The following is a 24,600-nucleotide window of genomic DNA, read 5'->3' on the forward strand; positions in this document are numbered from 1 at the left end:
CCCCATCAATGGTGGCAAAGAGATGTAGAAATCTGAAAGATATATTAGTACATAGTTACTATGATTCAACTGCCAAAAACAAGGAACCTTCTACTATTCCACAGGGTTTCTTTCCTTGTGGCCACTGTAAGGCTTGCTGGAATCTCGTGAAAGCCAAAACATTTGCCAACCATGATGGCACCAGAACTTTCCAGAAATGCAAACATCTGAATTACAGCTCCAAAGGAGTAATCTACTATGCCGAATGTCGCTACCGAAAACTTTAAGTTGGCTTTACCACGAGAGAATTCAAAATACGGGAAAGAGAGCATGTGAAGGACATCGAAAAAGCAGTTGGCATTGATGACCCCACATTAAAACTATTCCGCGTCATTTTAAACTGTACCACAATTGTTCCCCTAAAGGCCTTAAGGCATTTGCCATAGATCAGATAGTCCTAGGTCTAAGGGGTGGAGATCTTGGAAAAGCCTTAGGTTAGTTAGAAAGTCATTGGATTTTTCGATTGGGTACCTTGAATCCACAGGGTTTAAATGAAGCTACGGGTTTTAGTTCTTTCTTGTAATTTATTCATATTTCTTCCCCCATTTTTTTCGAGTTGGTAGGTTTCATGTTTATTTCTGGGTGGCTATTTTTTATGTTTTTATCTTATGGTATTTTAATACCTTTTTAACTTTTCCCTTTTTTTCATTCTGACCATTTTTCCTGGCGTCTGCGAGGCCGTTTATAGGGTAGCCGAGAATTATGCTGTAATCAGCTTTTAAATAGATCTTAGGTCCAATTTCCCTTCCCTTGTTCCCTTTTTTCCCTCCCGCCCCCATTCTCATTTTTCATTTTTGTGTATCATGGGTACTGTAAAGGATGAGTAGTCCTCTTTACAAACCATTATGTACTTCTAATTGATTGTGTTTTTATCCCAAATCAAAGACTTACTTATATCCACTACTTACCTGCTGCCTTGGCTACTTGGGGTGGAGTCTGGTGACCTGGTTGACTCCTCCTTCCGAAGGGGATGGTGTTCCTAGAGCCTTCTGTGGAGATCCATGATAATGGACAATTAGAATCAAGGAACATTAGTTTGGAACCATCTACCAATGATATGCATGGACTATAATTATAGATGGCGCTGTGTCCCTTTAACAAGTGAATCTGAAACATATTGAATATTTTTGAAATTCGTGGCATTGTGTAGGCTTCTCCCCTTATTCTCCGTGATTGCGTGGCATAAAATCCTAGCACAATTAAATGTTTCTAATTGTTACACTTCGCTTCTCTTTGACAATAGACATATTAACACTTACTTACATATATTTGTTTTATTACTTTTCACTTATTCTTTGCTTTTTCACTATACATACATTATTTTCGTTATTTATACACTTCACATTCAACAAATACATATTTTCATTCATACATGATTTTTCTTTTTTAATTTACACTTTTAGGGTATGTGCACACGATGCAGAAATGCTCAGGATTTTTTCCTGAGCGTTTCTGCATCTCTCTGGCAGGAAAAAACGCATGCGGATTGTACATGCGGTTTCCTGCCAGGGACATGCGGAAATGAAGCGGTCTTCACTTTCATTTCCGCATGCGGGGTGACAAGCGCTTCCCAAGCGATTTTAGCATCACTTGAAAAGTGCTTGTCAACTTCACACTATATAAATCCATGCAGCCGGCATGGATTTATATAGTGTGTGATGTCAAAAAATAAAAAATAAATCTATACTTTACCCTCTGATGGCCCCCGGTGTCCTGCTTCATCGGTCCCGGCTGCCGGCAGTGAAGACTGTAGGACCTTCCGACGTCAGCGTCACGTGACCCGTCACATGACTCTGACGTCAGCGAAGGTCCTTCATTCAACCCCGAAGTGCGCGGGAAGCCGGCAGGACGCAGCGCGGGCCGTCAGAAGGTGAGAATATATATATTTTTTATTTTATTCTTTTTTTTTTAATGGTACCTGGGTCTGGATGAGAGTCCTCTCCTCCACACCCGGGTACCATCCGCACATTAGACCGCATGAAAAGCGCATCAACATATACAGTGATGCGGATTCCATGCGGTCTAATGCAAGGCAATGGCGGCAAAAGAGCAGCGTTTCCGCAAAATTAATTGACATGCTGCGGATTTTTGACTGCAGCGTTTACGCTGCGGAAAAATCCGCATCATGGGCACAGGACATGCGGATTTCCATTGGGGAACATTGCTGCCCTTCTACCATGCGTTTTTCATGCGTTTCCGCGGCGTTTACGCAACTGCAAAAACGCAGCGGAAACGCATGAAAAACGCATCGTGTGAACTCAGCCTTACTTTCATTTTCACCCCCCCGCCCCCTTCACATTTCACTTTATGGTAATCGATGCTCCTACAGCATCTATTTTCTGTCTTTACATTTGGTTTATTCTTTTCTTCTTCCCTCCTTCCTTCCCCATTCCCCTCCCATTTTCCCTTGTCATTCCTTGATATGTATGCCATGTCCTACAGGTTCATGGTTTAGGAAGTGGGGATGGACCTTTTTGAGGTTGTGCTCCATGTGGTCCGCATGCGTTCCACACATGCGTTCCACTGCTCTGCACAGCTAGGCTTTACTCCACGGGTCCGGTTCCTGTATAGTGGCGTGCGGCACCTTACAACTGGCACATGATTGATGGGATAACTTCCTATGGACGGCTCCCCCGGACGCCTGGCCTATCATTAGATATCTTTGATCTTTTCTTACTTTCTTACCAATTTTTAATAGGTATATTGACTACTCCATGGCACTTTGCATAGTTGTAAGCAGTTGTTTACGGTCCAACTAATGCAATGAAATAATGCAGACAATTTTTTCTAAATACAAGCACTTAGCACTTTATGATCATAGATGTAAATGTCTGACTCCCTACCATTTAATTTAATTTATTATATTTGACTGAGTATTGCATAATTTGCACTTTGTCAAATCTGTTTACATCTGTCTATAATACCGGTTCAAATATGCATCAAGTGAATAAGGTGGTTTAGTTTTCTGCTATACAATCATGATGAATGTGATATGACCAAGCTATATATTGCATCTCTCTTTTCTGGATGTCCCCTGTCATTTTTTTTTAAAAAAAATTGTTTTTCTGTTTTTTATATGGATAATGAATAAAAAATATTGATTTTTAATTGAATTTAGAGTCTCTGTTATCCTGATGGGTTTGAAACAAATAACCACATAGGATTAAGTGTATAGTAATATTTTCACAGTGTCTAGTGTTGCTTAGAATTTCTTGGACTAGGTGAATAAATATCAGCTAATATCTACGGATTTTAACCAAGATTATAACATTATAAACACTTGAATTACAATTCATACTAAATTCGATTACAATATGGGTCAATTTGGGTCTATGTCTTGGATTTCATCTGGATTGTAATACAATTTTCCATTTTGGACTATTACCATAGAATTACAATCTATCTTCAAGAACCAGATTATAAAAAGATCATAATCCTTTTTTTTCCATCTTCCAATTGAAACAATCTTCAATATTTGCATTAGGTCAGCGAACTTCTATTCATACTTCACTCTGACTGAATGGAAACTTAAATCAAACTCCTTCCCCCCAGGTCGATGGAGAACATCTTGATCCCCGGCAAGTGTCCACATATATCATTAAGCTACTTTTAATGTACTATATGTGTCTTACTAATATTTCTGTCTTTCTTTTTTCAGCAATTAATTCATAAGGAATAAGCTATAATTTTAACAAGTGCAAGTTACATGTAAAATTCAAAGACAGCTTTTTGTACACTTGCCTCTCTTTTCCATATTTTCAAAAGGAATTACCTTTTACTTACCCTTCCTTCCCCCTAGCTTTCCTACCTCCCCTACTCTCCGCCAACCTTTAGGCTTATATTGTGTGTGCATTTCTCCCTTTAAAATGTTTTAAAATACCAATAAACATAATTGAACAAGAAAAAAAGCCTTTACTTACAAAAATTGTAAGGTATTTTGAGTTTCCCAAAATACATGTGGGAGTCTCCTCAAAGGTGTGGAGGAAGGCGATGTGGTCAGATGAGACCAAAATTGAACTTTCTTGCCACCAAAGTAAACGCTATGTCTGGTGCCAAACCAACACAACTCATCACCCCAAGAACACTATCCCCACAGTGAAACATGGTGGTGTTAGCATCATACTATGGGGATGTTTTTCGGCAGCAGGGATAGGGGAAATTGTTCAAGTCCAGGAAAAGATGGATCCTGCGAAAAACATGGATCTTTCTGAGCAAAACCTGTTTCAGTCTGTCAGTGATTTGAGACTGGGACAGTGGTTCACCTTCCAACAAGACAATGATCCAAAGCATACTGCTAAAGCAACACTCGAGTGGTTTAAGGGAAAAAGTGTAAGGCTGTGTGCCCACGATGCAGTTTTTTTAAGCGTTTCCGCAGCGGCAAAAATGCTGCAGAAACGAATGGTAGAAGGCCAGCCATGGTCCCCAATGATAATCCGCATGTGCTGTGCACATGCTGCGGAAATTTCCGCTGCGGGTTATCATTGCGGAAAAAAACGCAGCACTACCAATTATTTTTTTCGCCGCCGTTGACTTGCATGGATTACGCATCACTGCATCTGTATATGCGGAATCCAAGTGTTTCAATGTGCGGATGGTACCCGGGTGTGGAGGACAGGAGACTCTCCTCCGGACCAGGGTACCATAGAACCTGTAAAAAAAAGAATAAAATAAAAAATAAATATTATATTTACCTTCTGACGGCCCCCGCTGCGCTCATCCTCCCATGCCGGCAGTTTGCGATGGACTGAAGGACCTGCGCTGACATCATAGTCATGTGATGGCAGGTCCTTCAGTGCAGTGTACCGCGAGCTGCCGGCAAGGGAGAATGGAGCGAAGCAAGACTTCGGGGGCCATCGGAAGGTAAGTATAGATTAATTTTTTTATTTTTAAACATTCTTTAAGGTCACACTATATAACACACATGGATTTATATAGTGTGACGAAGTTGTCAAGCACTTTCCAAGTGATGCTAAAATCGCTTGGAAAGCGCTTGTCAATCCGCATGCAGAAATGCATGTGAAGAACGCTTCACATCCGCATGTCCCTGGCAGTAAAAACGCATGTACAATCCGCATGCGTTTTTTCTGCAAGGGAGATGCAGAAACGCTCAGGAAAAATCCGGAGTATTTCTGCATCGTGGGCACATAGCCTAAATGTTTTGTAGTGATAAAGCCCAGATTGTAATCCAACTGAGAATCTGTAGTCAGACTTGAAGATTGCTGTTCACCAGAGGAAATCATCTAACTTGAAGGAGATGGAGCAGTTTGGCCTTGAAGAATGGCCAAAAATCCCAGTGGCAAGAGGTAGAAAGCTCATAGAGACTAACCCAAAACGACCTTCAGCTGCAATTGCTACAAAAGGAGCTTCTACTAAGTACTGACTTTAGACGGGTGAATAGTTATGCGCATTGAAGTTTTCAGGTATTTTGTCCTATTTGTTGTTTGCTTCACAACAAAAATAAAACCAAATGTTCAGAGCTGTAGGCATGTTCTTTACATGATCTCATGCAAAGCCTTTAAAAAACAATTAAATTCCAGGTTGTAAGGTAGAAAAACACAAAAACTGCGAAGGGGGTGAATACTTTTGCAAGCCACTGTATATCGGATTTTTATGTTTGGCTGCTGTCACACACTAAAAAAGTGTTCCCCAACTCCAATTTTTGCAAATTTATTAAAAAAGAAAAACTGAAATATCACATGGTCATAAGTATTCAGACCCTTTTCTCAGACACTCTTATTTAAGTCACATGCTGTCCATTTCCTTGTGATCCTCCTTGAGATGGTTCTACTCCTTCATTGGATTCCAGCTGTGTTTAATTAAACTGATAGGACTTGATTTGGAAAGGTACACACAAGATCTTACAGCTCAAAGTACATGTCAGACCAAATGAGAATCATGAGCTCAAAGAAACTGCCCAAGGAGCTCAGAGACAGAATTGAGGCAAGGCATAGATCTGGCCAAGATTACAAAAGAATGTCTGCATTACTCAAGGTTCCTAAGAGCACAGTGGCCTCCATAATCCTTAAATGGAAGAAGTTTGGGACCACCAGAAGTCTTCCTAGACCTGGCCGTCCAGCCAAACTGAGCAATCGTGGGAGAAGAGCCTTGGTGAGAGAGATAAAGAGGAACCCCAAGATCACTGTGGCTGAGCTCCAGAGATGCAGTAGGGAGATGGGAGAAAGTTCCAAAGTCAACTATCACTGCAGCTCTCCACCAGTCAGGCCTTTATGGCAGAGTGGCCCGAAGGAAACCTCTGCTCAGTGCAAGACATATTAAAGCCAGCATAAAGTTTGCTCAAAAACACATGAAGGACTCCTAGACTATGAGAAATAAGATTCTCTGGTCTGATGAGACAAAGATAGAACTTTTTGGTGGTAATTCTAAGCGGTGTGTGTGCAGAAAACCAGGCACTACTCATCACCTGCCCAATACAATCCCAACTGTGAAACATGGTGGTGGCATCATCATGCTATGGACCTAAGACTTGGCTGAAGGTTCACCTTCCAACAACACAATGGCCCTAAGCACACAGCTAAAATAACAAAGGAGAGGCTTCAGAACAAATCTGTGACCATTCTTGACTGGCCTAGCCAGATGCCTGACCTAAACCCAATTGAGCATCTCTGGAGTGACCTGAAAATGGCTGTCCACCAACGTTCACCATCCAACCTGACGGAACTGGAGAGGATCTGCAAGGAAGATTGGCAGAGGATCCCCAAATCCAGGTGTGAAAAACTTGTTGCATTATTCCCAAGAAGACTCATGGCAGTACCAGCTCAAAAGGGTCTTTCTACTCAATACTGAGCAAAGGGTCTGAATACTTATGACCATGTAATATTTCAGTTTTTCTTTTTTAATAAATTTGCAAAAATTTCTGCATTTCTGTTTATGTTCAGTCAAGATGGGGTGTAGAGTGTACTTTAATGAGAAAAAAAATTAACTTTTTAGAATTTACCAAATGGCTACAATGAAACAAAGAGTGAAAAATTTAAAGGGGTCTGAATACTTTCCGTACCTTTAATAAAACCTATAAAAATTTTGGAATAAAATATAAAGTCACATATTTCATTATACCATCTGAATTTTCATAAAATGTCTTACCGCTATAATAGGTGCGGTCTGAAGGTCCGCTTGCACTGCAGATTTAAAAAACAAAACAAAACAAAAAAAGACATTACTACATGCTTGTAAGAAATAATAACTACAATAAAAAAAGCTTCTTTACTTGAAGGGAATTTGTCATGTGAAAAAACGAAATTAGCCTGCACATATGGGGATAATCTCTAGGTTAATACTATTCTGAACCCGCCCGGCGCCGACACTTAATCCCCTGCTGTTGGGAGGAAATGAACTTTATTTCTCCCGGCATCCATTGGGTTTCCATCTCGGGAGTGGTACAGGTGTAGGTTCAGTCACCACTCTGTATAGTGAGCGGTGGCGGTAACCACATCACTGGCACTGACTGAAAGCAGCTCAGCATTACTCAGAGCCGGGGATGCGGTTACAGCTGCCCTCTCTATACACAGAGCGGTGACTGAACCACACCGGCACCATCCCGGTGACTGAACCCAGAACACTACCAGGAGGAATAAAGTTCATTTCCTCCTGAGAGCGGGGGTCTAAGTGCAGTGCAGGTTCAGGATGCTATTACTCTGCAGATTAACCCCATATCTGCAGATAAATAGCTTTTTTTCACGTCACAGGTTCCCTTTAAGGAACAAAAAAAATATATTACATCAGTGGAGAACCTAGAAACACCAAGGTGCATTCTGATCATAGGGAAAACAACCACAAACCAATGTTCAAGAAGAAGCAAATAGAGGACAATATATCCGCATGCATTTAGCCGTGTGAGATGCCACCAGTAGCAGTGCAGGAAGGATTGTGAAATTTGGCGACAGATCCACTTTAACCATTCACATGCACAGACATGAACTAAGGAAATTTTACATCTAGAACTTTACGATATATGAAAAAAAGAGGATAGTCCCTTGCGTAATAAGTTACAAAGTGAAGAAAAAGTAACAGCACCGAAGGGGTTCCCTATAAAGAGATGCTCATGTACAGTACCAATAAAAAGTTTAACAACAACAGTTCACGCAATAATTTTCATTCATTTTATTGGAATGTGCTAATAGGTCCCTTCATAGGTCCCTCACGAACGATGACGTTACTAAGTTACTGATGTCATCGCTCGTGAGACATGACCAGGAGTGATCTGTGAATTGTCGTTCTCAGAATGACGCACCAAAGGTTGCTGTACAGAATCGCGAGACGTCGTGGGAACCCCAATGGGTCACATCACAGCTGCAGGAATTATTATTAATAATAAATTGGTGAATGAGGGAATGTTTCTTGTTTTCATTTAGTTAACTCTCTTTTTATGTCTTTCAGGTTCCCATTTTTGGACTACTTCTAAGTGGCTGGATTACGTCGGATCTTCATGTTGATTTGTTTGCTTTTTAATAAATTGGCGAGCAAGGTGTGTGGGAGTGTTTTTTTAAAATAAACGATTTTTTCCTGTGGTTTTTTTTATGACTACTGGATTAGTAATGGGGGTGTCTGATAGACAACTCTCCATTAATAACCATTAGGCTTGTTGCTCACTGACATTACAAAGCTGACATCCACCCCATAAACTATTACCCCAATTGACACCGCACCAGGGTAATCGGGAAGAGTCGGCAAAGTGCCCAAATTGGCGCATCTCATGGATGCGTCAATTCTGGGGCGGCTGAGAGCTTTCATTTTTGGGCTGGGAAAGGGCCAATATCCATGGATCTTCCCAGCTTGATAATATAAGCCCGCACCTGTCTCCTTTACCTAGGCTGGTTATCAAAAGTAGGGGGGACCCCGCGTCATTTTTTAAAATTATTTATGATATAGATGTGTTTTTGGGTGCGTTTGCGAGGAGTAAATGCACTTTAACCCCTTTCTGACATTGTCAGTAATAGTACGTCCCTGCGCCCTGGTACTTATGGACCAGGTACCTACGATTACGCACAATGTGATCGCGCCCGCACAGAGGCTGTGCATTTCCGGGGCAAGCAGAGTTAAGAGCGCCCCTCTAACCTTGAATACCATGACAACATCTGGGTCACCAGGCATCAGGAAGATAGGTAGAGCTTGTGCAATGCACGATTTATCTAACTTGTGCCAGTGCAGGGCTGACAGCCTGCATAGCACAAGGATGCTACTGCATCCCTATGCTTTAAAAGTGATCGGTCTGCAAAAAAATGAAAGTCCCATAGTGGGACAAAGTGTAAAAGAGTTATCAGAAAGTGAAAAAAAAAATAGTAAAAATATTTAAAAAAAAAGAAAAAATCCAAAAAAATAAAAATATTCTGTACCCATAAATAAATATTATTATGAAAATATATATATATATATTAGAAGTACACATATTTGGTATTGCGGCGCCCGGAAAGACCTGTCCTATAAAACTATCCCTCTATTTAACCCCTTTAGTGAACACAGTAAAAAAAATAAATAAAAAACTAATCAAAAAACTATGCTTTATCATCATACAGCCAAACAAAAAAAAGTGATCAAAAAGACGAATGTAAATAAAAATAGTACCACTGAAAATGTCATCTTGTCCTGCAAAAAAATAAGCTGCCATACAGCTCCATCAGCGAAAAAATCTAAAAGTTACTGCTCTCAGAATAAAGCGATGCAAAAAAAATTTTTTTTCTATAAAATATTTTTTATTGTGTAAAAGTGACAAAACATGAAAAAAACTATATAAATGTCGTACCCGAAGAATATCGCTGCCTTATCAATTTTACCACACGCGGAACTGCATAAAAAACAAAGCGATAAAAAATGTAATTTGCCCGATAATGGTACCAATAAAAACGTCAACTTGTCCCGCAAAAAACAAGCCCTTACATGACTGTCGGTCAAAATATGGAAAAATGATTGCAAAAACTAGCCTTTGCAAAAAAAAGTGTATTTTAGTGTGTGACATCTGCCAAACATAAAAACCCGATATGAATCTGGTATTGCTGTAATTGCACTGACCGAAAGAATAAAGTCGTCTAATCACAAGGAAAGGTGTTAAAAAAACCTCTAGGCTTAGGGTTGTACTAGGATTAGGGTTGTGCTAAGGTTAGGGTTGTGTTACTTTTAGGGTTGTGCTAGTAGTTAGGGTTGGAGATAGGGTTGGGGTTAGGATTTTATCAAAAGTTAAAAAAAAAAAAAAAAATGATGACCATATGGCGACTAGTGTTGAGAGCAACTGCTTGCTACTTGAGTTCGCATCGGGTGCTCGGGTATACACCGAGAATTGCAGATGCTCGAGTGACATGCTCGAGTCTCCACCCCATATGTTTTGCGGCTGTTATACAGCCAAAAAAACTTGAAGGGATTGCCTGCCATGCACGAGCGATCCCCGCATGTTTTTTTTTTGGGTGTCTAACAACCATGAAACATGAGGGGCGGGGACTCGAGCATGTCACTCGTGCACCCGCAATACATGGTGCTTACCCGATGCAAACTCAAGTAGCAAGCACATGCGCTCAATACTAATGACAACTTATTCAATATGATGACCTAATGGGTATCAAATTCTGTGTCGTACCTCTGGGTTCAAAATGTTCACTATAACCCTTGATAAAATCCTTGAGGGGTCTAGTTTCTAAAATAGGGTCATTTGTGGGGGGTTTCCGCTGTTTAGGCACATCAGGGGCTCTCCAAACGTGACATGGCATACGCTCTCGATTCCAGCCAATTTTGCGTTCAAAAAGTCACACCATGCTCCTTCCCTTCTGAACCCTACCGTGCGCTTAAACAGTGTATTTTCCCCATATATGGGGTATCGCTGTACTCAGGAGAAATTGCACAACAGTTTTTACGGTCCATTTTCTCCTCTTACCCTTGTGAAAATAAAAACATTTGGGGCTAAAACATCATTTTTGTGGAAAAAGTGATTTTTTCATTTTCCTAAAAAGTGATTTCTTTATTTTTAAGAGTGCTCATCACACATCTAGAGAAGTTCCTTGAGGGGTCTAGTTTCCAAAATGGGGTCACTTGTGGGGGGCTTCCACTGTTTAGGCACATCAGTGACTCTCCAAACCCGACATGGCATCCGCAAATTATTCAAGCAAATTTTACATTCAAGAAGTCAAATGGCGCTCCTTCCCTTCTGAGCCCTGCCGTGTGCCCAAACAGTGGTTTTCCCCCACATATGGGGTATCGGCTTCTTCAGGAGAAAATGCACAACAAATATTGTGGTTCATTTTTTCCTGTTGAAAACCCTTGTGAGTGAACATAAGAAAATTTGAGTCTAATGTAACATTTTTGTGAAAAAAGAAAGGTAAATGTTCATTGTTTTCTTCCACATTCCAAAAAATCATGTGAAGCACCTGGAAGGTTAATAAACTTCTTGAATGTGGTTTTGAGCACCTTGAGGGTTGCAGTTTTTAGAATGGTGTCACTTTTGGGTATTTTCTGTCATAAAGGCCCCTCAAAGTCGCTGGTCAATTTTTAACCCATTTTTAAAAAATGTTGGTTCCAAAATTGTGCTGATGTAAAGTAGACATGTGGGAAATGTTATTTAGTGGGTGTGTCCAGATGAGGAGCTGAGCGGCCGCACATAGACCCAGCTCCGAGCTTCCACCGTCGAATAGCGGCTCACAGCGCAAAAAAAAGTAGAGGACTACCTTAATATCGTGCAGCACAAGCTCCGCTACACTTTGGGCGGCGATGGGGCGCACCACAAAGAGCAGAGATGTGGCACAGGGCAGGCACCCTGTAAAATCCAAGATGGCTGCCGTAGAACTCATCATGTGTGGCACCCCAGGGGTCTGGTTTCCACAGTAATGTAATGTTATGTCTGAGAGCAGGTGGGAGGTCCTTTGGTCAGGGATCCTGTGCATGCCACACCTCCTGCCCAGCCTTGGGAGGGGAAGAACTTCCCCTGTATAAACCCGGGGCTGAGGCAGGGTTAGTCAGTCCAGGAAGAGTAGAGACAAGAGCAGCATAGGAAACAGCAGAGTCACAAGGAGTCAGGGGCTGGCAGCTACAGAGCTCGCCCTGACTAAGAAGATTTCTTTCCGGACCCGGAGTCCGAGGCTGTGGGGACTAACTCCTACCCAGCAGCAGAATCCGTCAGGCAGGGGATTTCAGGTCCTCTGGCCCAGAAGCCCGAAGGCACGGTCACACGCGTGGGACCAGCACCGCCATCGTGGAGCGGAAGCCATTAGAAGGCCCCGAGTCACCGGCCATACGGGTGAGCACCACACGGTACACTCAGGGACGTGGGCTACTTACATCAGCTTCTAGCAAGGTAGCCAGAAGAGTACAGTCAGTTTGGGAGGCCTACAACTACGCCTGGCCAGGGGAGATCCCATCTGCTCAAGGACTGACCAGGCCCCGTCCGCTAGCAAGTACTCCGGGAGGGTCTATCGTTGTTACCAGTAAAGACCCTGAACTACACCGTACCGTCTCTGAGTGGTTCCTGCTACCCCCATCATCCACGTCGGCTGCCCTGAGGCCATACCCCTCCCGTTGGGGGTTATACTATCACGCTGCACAATCCTACCATCGGTCTCAGCGGTCTGCCCTGCAGCAGCAGCTCCCTGGCTGCACTCAACGGGTGGCGTAGTCATCAACCATCTATTGCTAATAGACTGCCGTACAGTTTGACTCCCTGGGCACGGACCGGGTCACCGCCACGAGACTACAACCCTCAACAGATCCGGCTCCGGGTAAGCTCCCGCGTGCGCAACGCAGCGCGACACAGGCCCAGGGGCGCGTCAACTTTGGCGTAGTCGGCAGGATCTCGTGCCCGCAACCACCGGGTACTGCGTGCCTGAAAAGCAAAGACTGTTCAAACTTACCAGTGGTGAAGATTCCCGCCATCGGGGAAGATTCCCGCCATTCGGCGCCATCTTCAGCCTTCTTCCCGCCATCGGTGAAGTTTCCCGCCATCCGGCGCCATCTTCTGCCTTCTTCCCGCCATCCGTGGAGTTTTCCCGCCATTGGACGCCATCTTGAGGACGCCGCGCGGGAAGAAGAGGGGCGTGGACTCCGAAAGCGCGCGAGAACTTAAGCCCCGCCTCACGTCCGGACGTTGCGTAAGGTCCTGGAAGGAGCCCAGCAGACGCTGACGTCACCGGAGCGCGACGGAAGGTCCTCAACCCTGACGATCCACTGCGGAGCCGCGGCCTACGGAACAGGATCATCGCAAGGTAGGCCACGGTCCACTAGGGGGGAGGAAGATGTCGGATACGGAGGAGAGCTTCACTGCCTCAACCCCCGCCAGCGCTACCGCTGCTGCAGTTATGCCCTTCACCATGCCCTATATCCCGGGAGCAGCCTGGCTACCCCAGTACTCAGGGGAGTCACATACCCTGCATGACTTTAGAGAAAAGCTGGATAGCCTCTTCCAGGTGTACCCCCTCACAGAAGAGCAAAAAGTGAGCATCCTGGTGGCCCAACTAACCGGGGCAGCCAAAAGGGAAGTAAAATCCTGGCCACCTGGGAGGAAGACTGTCGCAGGGATACTAACCCGGCTGAAGGACACCTTTGATACCCGCACCTCAGCCGAGATTAAGCTTAGATTCTACGGGTGCAAGCAGCGAGCGCATGAGAGTATAAGGGACTATGCACTAAACCTACAAGAGGCCCTGAGGGCCATTAAGCAGACCGACCCTAATGGAGTGGGAAACGAGGACAGGCTGTTGACCGAACAATTTATAGAGGGTTTATATTGCAATGCCCACCGAACCCAGTTGCGGGCAATGGCCTTACAGGACCCTCATCTGGAATTTGCGCAGTTCAAGGACAGAGCCATCCGGGTGCTCCGAGAACCGGCACCAGGTGGCGTTGTGACCCACAGACGCCCCACTACCACTTACTACCAGGAGGCGGCGCCCTTGTCAGCAGGGCCTGTGGGAGCTGATGCGCAGGCTTTGGACAATGACCCGGCTCCAGACCTACACCATCAGGTCCAAGAGCTAGCTAAAAGCGTTGCTGCGCTAACCCGAACTGTGCAGTCTTTACAGGTTTCCACTCCAGGGAAGATCCAGCTGGCATCCGGACCGGAGGACATCCCGTGGCGTCGACCAAGGAGGACCCCACCGGCCAGAGGAAGACCCAGTGACCGATACAGCGAGGACGGACGACCCATCTGCCGCCGCTGCAATCAACCCGGACATATGGAAAGGTACTGTTCTTTAAATGGGCACAACCTGGGGTAGAGGGCCAACCCCCAGGAAAAAGATCACCAGGCCCATCGAACTGGCGCGACAGATATGTGGGAGGACGTCCAGTCTTGCCTGTGGTACTGGATGGCATTCCTATGAGTGCCCTACTGGACACCGGGTCACAGGTCACCACCATCCCGTACGTGCTCTTCAAGCAGTACTGGAATGACTCGGATATTACCCGCTACCCTGACGACGACTTGAGTATCATCGCCAGCAATGGTCAGCCCGTGCCACAGATCGGATTTAAAGAGGTGACCATCAAAATTGGTAGAGTCGAACTGGCCGCACAGGGACTGATCATTGTAGATATTGACAAACATGAGAGTCACCCAAAAATAACTCTAGGAACTAATGTAATTGAAAATTGTCTTGCAGAGGTGATTTTCCTTTTACAGCAGGTTGCCAAGAATGCCAGCTCCGGCGAGCAGCGGGTGCTCCAGAAAGAAATCCGGGCACTGATGCAACGGCAACAAGTGGAACTCTCCGGCGGTGAGATTGGTAGCGTAAGAATGTGTGACCCTTTTCCTATTGCCATGCCCCCAAAAAGTGAAATGATGATTTGGTGCCGGGCAGCTATTGGTCTGAGAGGTAGAGATTACCAGGCAATGGTAGAACCAGTTTACTCAGACAGTAGGCCCACCATTTTGACAGCACGGGGGGTGGTCAATGTACGCCATGGGAGGGTGCCCGTTCGCATAATAAATATCGGGGAGAGGGAAGTGTACCTGCCCCGGTATGCCACGCTAGCCAAATTATATACCACTAATCAAAATTCTATACAATCTGTGGAACCCTTGCCTCCATCTCACCCGGAGGAAGGTAACGGCTCTAAGAAAGACATGGAGGACTGGTGTCAGCAACTACATTTGGGTACTGACTCCACTCCCTCACACCAGAAACAAGGAGTCTATCGGGTAGTTCAAGAGTATGAGAGAGTGTTTAGTAAACACCCGTTAGACTTCGGGCGAGTCAAGGGGGTAGAACACCGCATCCCCACGGGAGATCATCCTCCCATAAAAGAGAGGTATCGACCCGTACCCCCTGCACATTACCAACACGCCAAGGGGATGCTTAGAGACATGAAGGAGGCTGGGGTAATCCGGGATAGCTGTAGCCCCTGGGCAGCCCCACTAGTTTTAGTCAAAAAGAAAGACAACACCATGAGGATGTGTGTAGATTACCGGAAAATCAACCGTATCACACACAAGGATGCGTACCCCTTACCGAGGATAGAGGAGTCATTGGCTGCTTTAAGATCTGCTAATTTCTTCTCTACCTTGGATCTTACTAGTGGGTACTGGCAGGTTCCTGTAGCAGAGGCGGACCGGGAGAAGACCGCATTCACCACCCCGATGGGACTTAGCGAGTTCACCTGCATGCCGTTCGGACTCTGCAACGCCCCAGGAACCTTCCAACGATTAATGGAGTGCTGTCTGGGCCACAGAAACTTCGAGACGGTCCTGTTGTACCTGGACGATGTCATCGTATATTCCAAGACGTATGAGGACCACCTGAAACACCTGGCGGAAGTGTTCGAGGCTCTGGCGAGTTACGGCCTAAAGGTGAAACCCTCCAAGTGTCACCTCCTGAAACCAAAGGTGCAGTACCTGGGACACGTGGTGAGCGCTGACGGAGTGGCTCCCGACCCTGATAAGATCACCGCAATTAAGGGATGGCCAAGCCCCTCCAGCGTAAAAGAAGTGCGGCAGTTCCTCGGGTTGGTAGGCTACTACCGAAGGTTTATTCCCGGTTTCACCAAAAAGGCAGCACCTATGCAGGACCTCCTGATAGGCCAGTCCCGGAAGGCCAAGAACCAGAAGCCGCCCTTCAAATGGGAGGAGCTGGAAGAAGAGTCCTTCCGCCAGCTGAAGATGGCCCTCACGGGGGACGAAATCCTGGCGTACCCGGATTATAGTCAGCCCTTTATCCTCTACACCGACGCCAGTAACATCGGGCTAGGAGCTGTGCTGTCCCAGATCCAGCAGGGGAAGGAACGAGTAATCGCCTATGCCAGCCGAAAACTGCGACCCACCGAAAGGAACCCCGAGAATTACAGCTCATTTAAGCTAGAGTTCCTGGCCGTGGTATGGGCAGTCACCGAGCGCTTTAAGCATTACCTCGCTTCTTCCCGGTTCACCGTGTACACGGATAACAACCCGTTGACACACCTGGACACGGCAAGACTCGGTGCCCTGGAGCAGCGGTGGATGGCCCGTCTGTCCAACTTCGAGTTCACAATCAAATACCGGGCAGGGCGCTCCAATACCAACGCGGACGCCCTGTCCAGGATGCCCAACCTGCCGGACGGAGGAGAAGATCCGGAGGGACTGGAAGAAGTTGAACTCCCTGCGTTCCACCGTCATGGGACTATTCAGTATTCCCACCGGGTAGGGAGTAAGCAGGCTGTTACGTTGAACCCCTTACCTCACTACAACTGGGCGGAAACGCAAGACAGCGACCCTGCCGTCCGACTGGTGAAGGAGATGCTGACTCGCCCGGAGGCTAGCCTGGAATCAGACGCTCCGGAGGAAGCCAAACAACTATGGGCAGAGAAGAGTCGACTGTTCCTTTACAAGGGGAAGTTGTGCCGCAGAATGGTTAACTCCAGGACGCATGAACTACTCTGGCAAGTAGTGGTGCCACGAAGAGACGCAGCCATGGTGATGGAGGCATACCACGACGGAGCTGGACACTTCGGGTGGAAGAAGCTAGAGTTCCTGCTGCGCGAGCGATTCCACTGGGTAGGCATGAGGGGAACCATTGAGAAGTGGTGCAGAGACTGTGGCCCGTGCAACCTGAGAAGGAAAGACCGCGCCAGCCAGAAGACTCCCCTGCAGTCCATCGTCACCCGGCAACCGTTGGAACTGGTAGCCTTGGATCATGTAAAACTGACCCCGAGCAGAAGTGGCTACGTCTACGCGTTAACCATCGTGGATCATTACTCCCGGTTTCTGGTTGTCGTCCCCGTCAAAGACTTAACGGCTCAAACAGCAGCTAGAGCCTTCCAGCAGCACTTTTGCCGTCCACACGGGTACCCGGACCAAGTGCTGACGGACCAGGGACCTGCCTTTGAAGCGGAGGTCTTCCAGGAATTCTGCAATCTGTATGGCTGCCGGAAGATAAGGACGACACCCTACCATCCGCAAACTAATGGACTTTGTGAGAAAATGAACCAGGTGGTAATGGATCTTCTAAAAACGTTGCCCCTGGAAGAACGCAATCTGTGGCCTGAGAAGTTGCCCGATCTGGTGGACCTATACAACCACATCCCGGTAGGTTCCACCAACTGTACCCCGGCTTACCTAATGAGGGCAAGACCTGGTAAGTTACCTGTTGACCTGGAAATGGGAGTCCTGACACCCGAGGACACTTCACCAGAAACAGACTGGGACACAGAGAGGCAGCAGCAGTACCGGAGAGTACAGGAGAGCGTGGAGCGAAGTCTCTGTCAGGCTAGGGAAAGACAAGAGAAAACTTACAACCAGTATGCTCCCGCTGTTCCCCTGGTCCCCGGAGAGCAGGTCTTGAAGAGGAAGAGACGGCTCCACAAGTTGGACGACCAGTGGGAGAAGGACCCGTACACCGTACTGCCCTCAAGCCACGAGAACCCGAAGGTCTGTACCATCAGTAAAGACGGAGGGGAAACCACAGCCATTGTATCCCGGGACCACCTGAAGAAGTGTCCCGAACAACTGAGGAACCCTGAGGAGGAACAGGAAGACCATCGACCCGTGGAAGAAAGGGAAGATATGGTTAGTACCGTGCTCGGGGACTTCCCTCGGTCTTGGACTTAAGTCAATGGTGCAGTTGTGGTACCCGTACTCACCTTCCTCCAACCATCACCCCAAGAACCTACGGAGCAACGGGTAGAGCTGGAAGAACAGCCGGTCCAGGAGGCAGAAGACTCCACACAAGCAGAACAGGAGAATTAACCCTCTGCTTATAGTGAGCCTGCCGTACCCCTAGTGAGACAAAGAGCCGGTAGACAGCTGCCCAGTTTACCCTTGACAGTTCCTACACCCTGTAGTTCAGGGTCAGACAGTCAGCTCCGTAGGTCCACTAGGGCCACTAGAGGCCAGTTACCCGCACGTTGGAGGATCTAAATGTTTCAGCTATTTTATAATGTTTACCTGTTTATTGTTGCTTGTGTGTAATTTTGTGTTTCTAGTTGTTTTTAGGAGTCTTTGGTGGATTTACCGGGAATCCTTTGTACATAGTTGGAGCGTAACCCAGGATGGACTAGAGACTGTTAAGGACTCGGGGTAGGACAGGCCCCTACCTGGTTATGTCTCCCTGTGTTGGTGAAATGGACACCTTTGCTTTTCTTCAAAGACTGCACCCGGTTGCGGACACGCCGTGACCATCTTATTGTGTTTCCTTATTGTATTCTATTGTTATTTGTTATACCTTGTTATATTTTTCTAAAAAAAAAAAAATGTTTAGTCCCGGAGTACTAAATTTCACTAGGGGGGAATGTGGCACCCCAGGGGTCTGGTTTCCACAGTAATGTAAAGTTATGTCTGAGAGCAGGTGGGAGGTCCTTTGGTCAGGGATCCTGTGCATGCCACACCTCCTGCCCAGCCTTGGGAGGGGAAGAACTTCCCCTGTATAAACCCGGGGCTGAGGCAGGGTTAGTCAGTCCAGGAAGAGTAGAGACAAGAGCAGCATAGGAAACAGCAGAGTCACAAGGAGTCAGGGGCTGGCAGCTACAGAGCTCGCCCTGACTAAGAAGATTTCTTTCCGGACCCGGAGTCCGAGGCTGTGGGGACTAACTCCTACCCAGCAGCAGAATCCGTCAGGCAGGGGATTTCAGGTCCTCTGGCCCAGAAGCCCGAAGGCACGGTCACACGCGTGGGACCAGCACCGCCATCGTGGAGCGGAAGCCATTAGAAGGCCCCGAGTCACCGGCCATACGGGTGAGCACCACACGGTACACTCAGGGACGTGGGCTACTTACATCAGCTTCTAGCAAGGTAGCCAGAAGAGTACAGTCAGTTTGGGAGGCCTACAACTACGCCTGGCCAGGGGAGATCCCATCTGCTCAAGGACTGACCAGGCCCCGTCCGCTAGCAAGTACTCCGGGAGGGTCTATCGTTGTTACCAGTAAAGACCCTGAACTACACCGTACCGTCTCTGAGTGGTTCCTGCTACCCCCATCATCCACGTCGGCTGCCCTGAGGCCATACCCCTCCCGTTGGGGGTTATACTATCATGCTGCACAATCCTACCATCGGTCTCAGCGGTCTGCCCTGCAGCAGCAGCTCCCTGGCTGCACTCAACGGGTGGCGTAGTCATCAACCATCTATTGCTAATAGACTGCCGTACAGTTTGACTCCCTGGGCACGGACCGGGTCACCGCCACGAGACTACAACCCTCAACAGATCCGGCTCCGGGTAAGCTCCCGCGTGCGCAACGCAGCGCGACACAGGCCCAGGGGCGCGTCACATGCAGCCAGAGGCGGTGCAGAACGCTCCATGAGGTCTGATCCTCTGCTATCGGGTCAGACCTCACCTAATAAGAGCGGTTATAGTCCGAGACCTGCACAGGAACATCACCCCCTGACAGAGGACCCATGTGGATCGCAATCCTGCAGCCCAGAGACCTCCAGACACCAAACAGCAAGTATCAAATGCACCTGACACATGGCACAGCTCTGCCCCCATTACAGAGACCACACTGAAGTCCCTTTTAGGGGATCTTAAACAGGGCATACACAGTGATATTACCTCCACCTTCACTGCATTACAGAAAGACATTGTGCACATTGGAGATAGAAAAGCACATATTAAGGAGAAGTTGGAGGAGTTCACTACTGCTCACAATAATCTGGTCGACGCTCATAATGAGGCAGATGAGGAGATTAATGCACGGAGATTAAAGTTGGCGGATATGGAGAACTGCTTCAGACGCAACAATCTACATTTTAGAGGGATACCGGAGAGTATTGCTGCAGACGCACTGAAGGAGTTCCTAACGGACTTTTTTACTGAATTAATCCTTGAGAAGGATCAGCGGGACCTTCTAATAGACAGGGCGCACAGGATCCCCAAACCCAAAAGTGCCCCCACCTCTGCACCCAGAGATGTAATTGCCCGGCTTCACTTTTTCCACTTTAAAGAAGCCATAACCAAAGACGCGGCGGGAAATCCAGAGCTTCCGGACAGGTTCAGGAGCATCATGATGTTCACTGATCTGTCTGCTGTCACCCTGAACAGGAGATGCGAGTTTTCTACAGCGACCAAAATCCTGCAAGACAACGAGATCGTGTACAAGTGGGGCTACCCTGGAAGCTGATCATGACTAAGAAAGGAGTCACACATGTCCTGACATCTCCTCGGCAGGGAATGACTCTGATGCAGAAGTGGTCGCTGGCGACTGTGGCAGAAGGGACAAGTTCTCTAATAAAGAAGAAGAAACCGCCGATGTTGAGGAAGGAGTGGATCTGAACAAGCAGCAAGCTTACTTTCCTAACCGTTGTACCCTCAATTTAGTTGCTCTGCCTAGATCTTTTATTATTTTTTTTTGAGCAGATCATACAACTATTTTTTCCAATACTCTGCGGTAGCACGAGAAAAATATTTTTTCATTCTCACTTCCCCTTGTTGTATACTGGATAGCACGGCATGTCCAGTAGGTTCACTTAGAACCGGACTCTATTCTTGGAACTGTTATAGTTATTTATATCTTTTGAGATTTGTATTTTGTTATTTCCCCATTCTTCCCTAACTGTCTAGTGGTGTCATATAGATTTTCTCTGCATTTTGTATATGGTACTTCACATTTTGAATATCAACGTGAAAGGGTTAAATAGTCTGCTTAACCCTTTAATGAACTTGCGATTTTCCGTTTTAATTTTTTGCTCCCCTTCTTCCCAGAGCCATAACTTTTATATTTTTCGCTCAATATGGTCATGTGAGGGCTTATTTTTTGCGGGACAAGTTGTACTTTTGAACGACATCACTGGTTCTTACCATATCATGTACTAGAAAACGGGGAAAAAATTCCAAGTGCGGTGAAATTGCAAAAAAAAATGTTTTTTTTTTTTTTTTTCCACATTCACTGAATACTAAAACTGACCTGCTATTATTATTCTCTGTGTTATTACGAGTTCGTAGATACCACACTTGTATAGGTTCTTTTTATTTAAGTGGTGAAAAAAAAATCCAAAATTTCCTTATAGAAAAAAGCCACGCCATTTCCGAGACCCTGAGCGTCTCCATTTTTCGGAATCTAGGGCCAGGTGATGGCTTATTTTTTGCGCGTCGAGCTGACGTTTTTATTGATACTATTTTGGGTTAGATCGGCTTTGCTGCATACAGGAGATGAGCAGATCGCCTATATGCAGCAGAATTGTTCACTTGCTATGAGCATCAACCATTGGCCGGCGGCGCTCATAGCAATCAGGACATGACAACCACTGGGGTCTGCTGCAGACCGCGGGTTGTCATGCCAACCCATCGGTGACCCGCGATCATGTGATGGGAACACCGATGGGCGGGGCTAATGCCAAGATTGACAGCGGCATTTAACTGGTTAACAGCTGGGGGTGGATAGCGATTCCACCCGCGGCTGTTGCGAGCACATGTCAGTTGTATAAATCACTGGTTCAGCGCAGGCTGAGCGCCGGAGCCCGTGCTGAACCGCGGGTATGATGACCTGGGGCGAACTAGTATGCCCCAGGTCATAAAGGGGTTAAAAGATCTCTCCTATGGAGAGAGGCCCGACTGTGTGTTCAAGAAACTCACTTAAACAGTGTTGACGCACACAGGTTGCAGAACAGAAACTTCCCAATGTGTTTCACTCTCACGCAATTGGTAAAAAAGGGGAGTAGTAATAGTGATAAAAAACACCGTCGCCTTCCAATTGATCAACAGCATTGTAGACAATGAAGGCAGATACATCATCTTAGTATGCAGAAGAAATAACAAAACTTACACGATCGCCTCCAAATATGCCCCTAATTCCAAGCAGATTTCCTTTGTTAAGGAAACTTTAGCGGTAATAACAGATGCAAAAAAAAAGCCCTCCTGGTGCGCAGGGATTTTAATATCACCCCATGCCAGGCATAGACAAATCTGTACATCCTCAAAAAAAAAGTTCGTTCTCTTTCTCAGACTCTCTTGGCAGAAGAACTCTACGATGTTTGGCGAGTTTTGCACACCTCCGTACGTGATTACACGTTCTATTCACATTCACACAAAGGCTACTCAAGAATCGACCTAATTCTTACAGATAAATGGTTATTACATGACATCCAAAAGCCACGATAGGTAACATCACATGGTCAGACCATGCCCATCTCGTAACACATTAAAGAGGGATACAACTACACGACATACTCCCCATGGAGAGTAAATAATTACCTAATCGCAACACATAAAATTAGGCCCCAACTGCAGGAGACCTTGAAAGAATATTTTATAATTAATAATACACCCAACGTGTCCGCATCAACAGTATGGTATGCTCATGAGGCTTATATTAGAGGAAAACTAATTCAAATAGCATCCCAAAACAAAAAAGAAAGAATATGCCAAATAGAGGAAATCAACCAAAACAAAGCCTCACTAGAAGAAATGCATAAAAACAGCCCCGTAAACACAACTCTCCAAAAAGTACAAAAATTAAGATACGATTTATATCAATTGCTCCAACATAAATACGGGCATAACCTACGGAAAAGCAAAGCTAAATACTATTGGCAGGGAAACAGAGCAGGTAAAATACAAGCGAATAAAGTCAAAGCTAAAATGACCAAACAAAGAGATTGCCAATACCTTCGCAAATTATTACTCAACCCTCTACAATTTACAAAAAAAACAATACAATACCACAACCTAATGCCCAACTGATCAATCAATTTTTAGAAAGTATAAAGCTACCCAAAATATCAGAAGATAAAATTATATTAAACCAACCAATATCCCAATTAGAAATAAAGTGTTATGATCTGCAACATGTACTAAGGAAAGATAGGGGAAAGCTGTCCCTACATTAAGACTAAGCTGAATCCCTATGATGTAGCAGGCTGCCTGTTCCTAGCGAACAGACCCACCTTAGTCCTCGGCTAGTCTGAACGAAGACCTATAGCATTAAGGGAGGGGTTCCTAAAAGAACTAAGGACTGGGACAAAAAATGGGACACCTCCTAAACAGAGAAGTTGCTGCAGAACACAAAAAGACAAACTGACAAAAGGTACAAGAGGTACCAGAAGGACCAAGTGAACTGACAGAGAAGGGCACCAAAGCACCAGGCTAGAGAAACAGTCAAACACTGAAGTCCAGCACAGCCAGAAGGGCGGAGCTGGAATATAAAGGCAAATGGTCACGTGACCGCAAAACACAAGATGGAAAAAACAAACAGGAGGGTTCTAACAGTACCCCCTCTTTTATGAGGATCCTCCGGATTCTCCAGGCCCAGGCCTATCCGGAAACCTCCTGTGGAAAAGCTTTAACAAGCCTAGGAGCAGATACATCATCCGTCCTTACCCAGGAGTTATCTTCGGGACCAAAACCCTTCCAGGAGACAAGATACTGTAATCTCCCTCTATGCCATCTAGAATTCAAGATACGAGAAATTTCATATTCGCCGTCTTCCACCAAAGGAGGAACTGTGATAGTGGCGGCCCTATCAGATACATCAGCCTTTTTCAAACATCATTTTTATTTGTTTTTTTCAACAGAACAAATCATAGAAAGACATATAAAACAAATAAATCAAAGCCAGGATGCACATAATAAGGAACCTGTACACAGATCATCCACAATGAATAATCAATAAGTTCCGGTTAGCTGGCTTAACAAATAGACATCTAAACTAAGTATTAGCAAGTTACAGTCATCTACAGTCAATGGAATTAATTAAATAACGATAAATTGTGATGATTATCTCCCCTGCTTTAGTTAACACGTAAGAGTCCTAGGTTATTATTTAGATCCTCCAGAATATACCATTCTGTAGAAGTAAATGGTTTGACAATTTTATTCTTTTCAGACAGAGAACAGCATGTTATAATAAACTGCTTCCATTTTGATAGAAATTTGCCAGCTTGCTGTTCTTTGTTACAAAGGGTATCTAATTGCTCTACTCGCATAAAATGTTTCATTTGGATTATTAGCTCTGCTATAGGGGGAATGATAGGATCCAGCCAATGTTTAAGTAACTTTTTTTGCCAGGAAGAATAGAGCATGAAGTAGTTTTGGGGGGCCTTTTGATTTTTGGTCAGGATTTTCTGGGTTATTCCAATGATGTAGTATGGCTACATATGGAGAGAGAGTGTATCCTGGGCCCCATATAGTCTTTATCACATCTGAGACTTGATTCCAGTATACTGTTGAATCAGGGCAG

This window comes from Phyllobates terribilis, unplaced genomic scaffold, assembly GCF_046119375.1.
Source record: "Phyllobates terribilis strain yellow unplaced genomic scaffold, ASM4611937v1 Scaffold_526__1_contigs__length_1210158, whole genome shotgun sequence".
NCBI lineage: Eukaryota > Metazoa > Chordata > Amphibia > Anura > Dendrobatidae > Phyllobates > Phyllobates terribilis.